General features: G+C 44.7%; 1 protein-coding gene across 1 annotated transcript in view; it reads left to right on the top strand.

Moving 5' to 3' along the window:
• Positions 1-7500, top strand: part of LOC106571010 (XK-related protein 6-like) — a 254218-nt gene that overhangs the window by 125130 nt on the left and 121588 nt on the right.

A 7500-nucleotide genomic window follows, 5' to 3' on the forward strand; every position in this document is an offset into this window, starting at 1 on the left:
TCTCATTATCAACTACCCCCCTCCATCTCATTATCAACTACCCCATCCCCCTCCATCTCATTATCAACTACCCCATCCCCCTCCATCTCATTATCAACTACCCCATCCCCCTCATCTCCTACTGAACTACCCCCATCCCCCTCATCTCCTACTGAACTACCCCCATCCCCCTCATCACCTACTGAACTACCCCATCCCCCCTCATCTCCTACTGAACTACCCCCCATCCCCCCTCATCTCCTACTGAACTACCCCCCATCCCCCTCATCTCCTACTGAACTTCCCCCCATCCCCCTCATCTCCTACTGAACTACCCCCATCCCCCTCATCTCCTACTGAACTACCCCCCATTCCCCTCATCTCCTACTGAACTACCCCCATCCCCCTCATCTCCTACTGAACTACCCCCATCCCCCTCATCTCCTACTGAACTACCCCCATCCCCCTCATCTCCTACTGAACTACCCCTATCCCCCTCATCTCCTACTGAACTACCCCCATCCCCCTCATCTCCTACTGAACTACCCCCCCACCCCCCCTCATCTCCTACTGAACTACCCCCCACCCACCCTCATCTCCTACTGAACTACCCCCATCCCCCTCATCTCCTACTGAACTACCCCCATCTCCTACTGAACTACCCCCCATCCCCATCCCTCTTCCTTATACTGTTAAAACACCCCTACACCTCACTCCATCTCCTCTCCATCCCCTTCACTGGGAGGGAGCCTGAGCCAGAGTGGGTCAGTCCATTGATGGAGCCAGGGGGGAAGAGGCAATAATTTGATTGCTGAAATGGTACAGTCTGATACATAGAGGAGAAAGAGAGGGAGTGTGTGAGAGGAATAGTAAAGAGACCCCTGGAGACGATGGAGGAGAGAGAGGGAGGAGGAGACGATGGAGGAGGAGAGAGAGGGAGGAGATGATGGAGGAGGAGAGAGAGGAGGAGATGACGGAGGAGGAGAGAGAGGGAGGAGGAGGAGACGATGGAGGAGGAGAGTGAGGGAGGAGGAGACGATGGAGGAGAGTGAGGAGGAGACGACGGAGGAGAGAGAGAGGAGGAGGAGGAGACGATGGAGGAGAGAGAGAGAGGGAGGAGGAGACGATGGAGGAGAGTGAGGAGGAGACAACGGAGGAGAGAGAGAGGAGGAGGAGGAGACGATGGAGGAGAGAGAGAGAGGGAGGAGGAGACGATGGAGGAGAGAGAGAGAGAGGGAGGAGGAGACGATGGAAGAGAGAGAGAGAGAGGGAGGAGGAGACGATGGAGGAGAGAGAGAGAGAGGGAGGAGGAGACGATGGAGGAGAGTGAGAGAGGGAGGAGAAGACGATGGAGGAGAGAGAGGGAGGAGGAGGAGACGATGAAGGAGAAAGAGGAGGAGGAGATGATGGAGGAGAGAGAGGGAAGAGGAGGAGACGATGGAGGAGGAGAGCAAGGAGAAGATGGAGGAGGAGAGAGAGGGAGGAGGAGACGATGGAGGAGAGTGAGGAGGAGACGATGGAGGACAGAGAGGAGGAGACGATGGAGGAGAGAGAGAGAGGGAGGAGGAGATGATGGAGGAGAGAGAGAGAGGAGGAGATGACGGAGAGAGAGGAAATGATGGAGGGAGATAGAGAGGAGACGATGGATGGAGGGAGTACGGTAGAGCGGAGGCACAGCCAGAAAATTGCATTGTGTGCTCAGTGATTAGTTTACCTCCTGGGCTGGGCTCATTCTCCCTCTCCCTTTCTCCGTCTCTACATCTCTCCGTCTCTCTGTCTCTACTTCTCTCCATCTCTACATCTCTCCGTCTCTCCGTCTCTCCATCTCTCCATCTCTCCGTCTCTCTGTCTCTCCCTTTCTCCGTCTCTCCATCTCTCTGTCTCTACATCTCTCTCTCTCTCTTTCTCTGTCTCTCCCTCTCTTTGTCTCTCTGTCTCTCTCATCTCTCCCTCTCTCCGTCTACACCTCTCCCTCTCTCTCTCTCTCTCTCCTCCCCCTCTTCCCCCTGTGTGATTGTCAGTTTGAGGAACATTTGCTTGATGTTGAAAGACTGTTCCTAGAACACATGTAGTCTGTTCTTTAAAGGTTCCCAGAATGTTTCATTAGTTTGTTGGAACATTGTGTGGACGTCACAAAAGATATGTTCCCAAAACACAAAAACTGTCCAGTTGTGCAGATGATAATACAATGTTTATTTTAAGGTTGCAAAATAACATTCACCTGATGTGACAAGAATGTTCCCAGAATACATTTTGTACTGTTCTTTAAAGGTTCCCAGAATTTTTAGGTTGTGAGAACATTGTGGGGAATATGACAAGAGATATACCTTCCACAAAACACAAAAACTGTCCAGGTGTGCCGACGTTCAGATAATGTTTGTATCAGGGTGCACAAAACACTCCTTTGATGTTTCAAGAATGATGATAGAAAAGCCTTTCTGAAACTCTTTAAAGTTTGTTGGTTGGCAGCTACACATTGTCTGACACCAAGACGTCACAAAACCCATGAGTGGCAAACAACAGCAGAAGACATGAAGGTAACTTCCAGATACAATGAGTGGGAATCATCGAGGTAACCATGACTACTTTCAGATACAATGAGTGGGAATCATCGAGGTAACCATGACTACTTTCAGATACAATGAGTGGGAATCATTGAGGTAACCATGACTACTTTCAGATACAATGAGTGGGAATCATCGAGGTAACCATGACTACTTTCAAATACAATGAGTGGGAATCATCGAGGTAACCATGACTACTTTCAGATACAATGAGTGGGAATCATTGAGGTAACCATGACTACTTTCAGATACAATGAGTGGGAATCATCGAGGTAACCATGACTACTTTCAGATACAATGAGTGGGAATCATCGAGGTAACCATGACTACTTTCAAATACAATGAGTGGGAATCATCGAGGTAACCATGACTACTTTCAGATACAATGAGTGGGAATCATCGAGGTAACCATGACTACTTTCAGATACAATGAGTGGGAATCATCGAGGTAACCATGACTACTTTCAGATACAATGAGTGGGAATCATTGAGGTAACCATGACTACTTTCAGATACAATGAGTGGGAATCATCGAGGTAACCATGACTACTTTCAGATACAATGAGTGGGAATCATCGAGGTAACCATGACTACTTTCAAATACAATGAGTGTGAATCATCGAGGTAACCATGACTACTTTCAGATACAATGAGTGGGAATCATCGAGGTAACCATGACTACTTTCAAATACAATGAGTGGGAATCATCGAGGTAACCATGACTACTTTCAGATACAATGAGTGGGAATCATCGAGGTAACCATGACTACTTTCAGATACAATGAGTGGGAATCATCGAGGTAACCATGACTACTTTCAGATACAATGAGTGGGAATCATCGAGGTAACTATGGCTACTCCCAGACACTTTCAGTAGGAATCCATTACAATGAAAAAAGCATTTCCTTTGAATGGCCAGTAAAGTCTATATGAACACGAGACCATTTATTTTGTTGTCCACTCCTTTGGGTGCAACGTGGCCTTGGGTGGCATGACTCCTGACAGGTGGCGCAGCTATGCAGCAAAGCCTCAATTTCCATGTCCATCCCAGGCCACCATACATGCCCGTGCCAGTGCTTTCATCACCACTATTCCAGGATGCATTTCATGCAGCAGGACCCCCTCACTACCCAGGCTAGGAACCACTACCCTGCTGCCCCACAACACGCAGTTCTTGTGAAACTGTCAGCTCGTTCTGATGAGACCCATCCATGCAGCACCAAGCGAAGAACGCGGGACAGGACAGAATTTTTCAAGGTCAATGCTGCTATCCAAGAAGCATGGCAAGGGGCATCAGGCACCATCTCCAGCAGCATCACTTCCCAGGGAGGAGCTGGGTCAGACAAAAGGGTAGCGAGCTGCAGGAGACTCAGGGTATCGACATTAGCAAGCTGCTTCCCTGGATGATAGCAGAGACATTTACATTATGTTCATATTCTTATCTTTTATTAGTTCTTATTGTTGTTGCATTGTCCAGAAGGAACCTGCAAGTAAGCATTTTGTACTACAATGTATACCATGCTTATCCCAAACATGCGATTTAAAATCTTGAACCTTGAAACTTGAGAGCTCATAGCTATTGGCTCCCAGTATCAGACTGAATCTGACCGTCCGTTGGGAAAGAATCTGGGGCATCGGCTTCATATGATGAAGCTAGCCCAGCAAGGGTTTGAGGCCGGTGTAGACCACAAAATGGCGACCTGACATATACTGATGGAACTCCTTACAGCAAAGAATTCATCGCCAGGGCCTCTTTATCCAGCTGCATATTGTTCCGTTGAATGGTAGTTAAGGGTCCTAGATACGTAGCACACAGGTACTTCCTGACCATCAGATTCCACATGACACAACAAGGCACCGACCAGTAACAAGCGTTTTCTATCGTCATAGCGGGCTAGCAGCAGCTCTAATCCTCTTTATAGGCTTCCTGGTGAGCGTCGGTCCAACTCAAGGGAGCTGCCTGCAGGCAATGCAACACTGTATCTCTATCAGGAAGGTAGTCGAGAAGCCCCAGAAACGAAACAAGCTCTGACTTGTTCCGGGGAGAAGGTGCCTTCTTAATGATGTCCTGGGTCAGTCGTCCACCATTCTTGTCAACGTGGAACCACATGAACTCAACACTTGGTGCAGCAAAAAAAAAATAATAATAAATGCAGTCGCAGCCCTGCTTCAACAAAGTGCTTCAGCACTTGCCTCTTCCAGGGTCCAGCCTGTAAACAGTATGTTATCCAGATAAAGCTGGACCACTGTCATGTTTGCTACAAGGTGTCTATGTAAGCACTGGAAAATGTTGTGGACACTCCAAACTTGAGCTTTGATGCCCTGAAAAGACCCCAGTGTGTGTTGATAGTCAGGGCCTCCCTTGCCTCATCATTCAAAGCTAGCTGCTGGTGGGCTTGTCTCATGCCAGCGTTGCAAACAGCTCAGCCACCGTAGGCAAGGGGTAAACATCAGGGACCACTGCAGTGTTCACTATGCCCAGAAAAGTCGGTGCGTCAATCTAAGTAATATAATACAAAAATCCTCTTCAGTTTAAGCTAGAGATATCAGTTGTTTTGCATGGGCTGCTTTACACAAGTGCACTTTTTTGCTGGGGACAGTAAAAAGGCCACTCTAAAATGTGCAGTTTTGTCACACAACACAATGCCACAGACTTCTCAGGTTTTGAGGGAGCGTGCAATTGACATGCTGACTGCAGGAATGTCCACCAGAGCTGTTGCCCAATAATTTTATGTTCATTTCTCTACCATAAGCCACCTCCATCGTAATTTTAGAGAATTTGTCTGTACATCCAACTGGCCTCACAACTGCAGACCACTTGTAATCCCACCAGCCCAGGACCTCCACATCCTGCTTCTTTACCTGCGGAATCGTCTGAGATCAGCCACCTGGACAGCTGATGAAACTGTGGGTTTGTCAGAAACCGTCTCAGGGAAAATCATCTGTCTGCCAAGATTGTGCAAAGCTGTCATCAAGGCAAAGGGTGGCTACTTTGATGAATCTCAAATATAAACAAATATATTTTGATTTGTTTAACACTTTTTTTTTGGGTTACTACATGATTCCATATGTGTTATTTCATAGTTTTGATGTCTTCACTAGTATTCTACAATGTAGAAAATAGTACAAATAAAGAAAAACCCTTGAACGAGTAGATGTGTCCAAACTTTTGACTGGTACTGTACATTGTAATATTGTTGTATGGTGTTATTATACATGTTGTATTGTAGATATGTAGTGGTGTAATACTGTTATATGATCTAATGTTTAATCCTTTTTTTTATGTGTGAGTACCTTTATGTTCCTTAATGTGTTTGGACTCCAGTAATAGTAGCTGCTGCCTTGGCAACAGCTAATGCCTTGGCAACAGCTAATGCCTTGGCAACAGCTAATGGGCATCCCTAATAAAGACAAATAAAAGTAAATCTACCATATGACGTTAAAAAAGTAGTTAATTGGGGGTTAGTTTAGAAGTTATCCCGGAAATAAGTTATTAATATGTAATAACCCAAAGTCATAACTATGTGTGTACTTGTACTCTGGACCATTTCTGCTTTCTGTTGCTTTCTCCTTCTTTGTATGATAGATTCCACTTTGAGTACATTGAGACATCTCATTGTTTTAGGTTTTAGGCTAGCTGGAAAACAACATTTAAATTTTGAAGTTGAATTTTCAATGTTGTAAATTAGAAATTAGCAATTGTTCTGTGTAACTGTCTCCATTTGAATTGAGGACTAGACATGGAAATACAATTATAGAAATAGCACGTAGGTCGTCGTTGTAAATAAGAATTTGTTCTTACCTGACTTGCCTAGTTAAAATAAAGGTTAAATAATAAAAATGAAATAATAATAATAGGTAGCCAGATGGTGACTACAACTAAGTTATTAAAGTCTTTGACCACATTGCGTTATTACTTTGGTGAGTAAAAACTGTAGGAATGTCCTGTACCAACCTAACTTAAAAACATTGGTATGAATGTCATCACTATTGAGCATATTTTGTGTTTTGGGAAACTATCTCTTGTAATGTATCCACACTGTTCCCACAACCTAATCAAATGTTCTGGGAATCTTTAAATAACTCAGAATGGCTGTTCTGTCAACATTCTTGCAACGTCATCAAAGGAATGTTTGTTGCACCTTGATATAAAACATTATCTGAATGTTAGCACAACTGGACAGTTTAAATGTTTTGGATTTTTTTTCTCCCACAACCTAAATAAAACTTTCAAAGAATCAACTTTGGTTGGCTGGGAAAACAATGCTGGTACATTGTGTTATAACATTACATGAAAACCTAATGAGAACTTTTGGGGAATGTTCTTTGGTGGTGGCAAATGTTTTTTTGTTTTGTTTTTTGCGAATGTTAAATCAAATCAAATCACAGTTTATTTGTCACGTGCGCCAAATACAACATTAATCTTACAGTGAAATGCTTACTTACAGGCTCTAACCAATAGTGCGAAAAAGGTATGTGTGTGTGTGTGTGTGTGTGTGTGTGTGTGTGTGTGTGTGTGTGTGTGTGTGTGTGTGTGTGTGTGTGTGTGTGTGTGTGTGTGTGTGTGTGTAGGAGAACATTCCAAGGATGGTTGCCGGTTCAAACTCCCAGGCTGCCTGTGGGGGAATCTACAGGAAGTAAGTAGGCAGCCGGTGGGTTACCAGCTTCAATATCCCATATACTTCCTCTGCTGTTATGCTCTTGACGCCTAAGTGCATCAAAAAGAAGAAGAAGAAATCAGTGCAAATGGACCATAGCTCTAACATAGCTTATTAGCATGATGCTAAATGTTTATCCATTGCTCCAACATAGCTTATTAGCATGATGCTAAATGTTTATCCATTGCTCCAACATAGCTTATTAGCATGATGCTAAATGTTTATCCATTGCTCCAACATAGCTTATTAGCATGATGCTAAATGTTTATCCATTGCTCCAACATAGCTTATTAGCATGA

Source organism: Salmo salar, chromosome 15 (assembly GCF_965601325.2).
Source record: "Salmo salar chromosome 15, fSalSal1, whole genome shotgun sequence".
Classification (NCBI taxonomy): domain Eukaryota; kingdom Metazoa; phylum Chordata; class Actinopteri; order Salmoniformes; family Salmonidae; genus Salmo; species Salmo salar.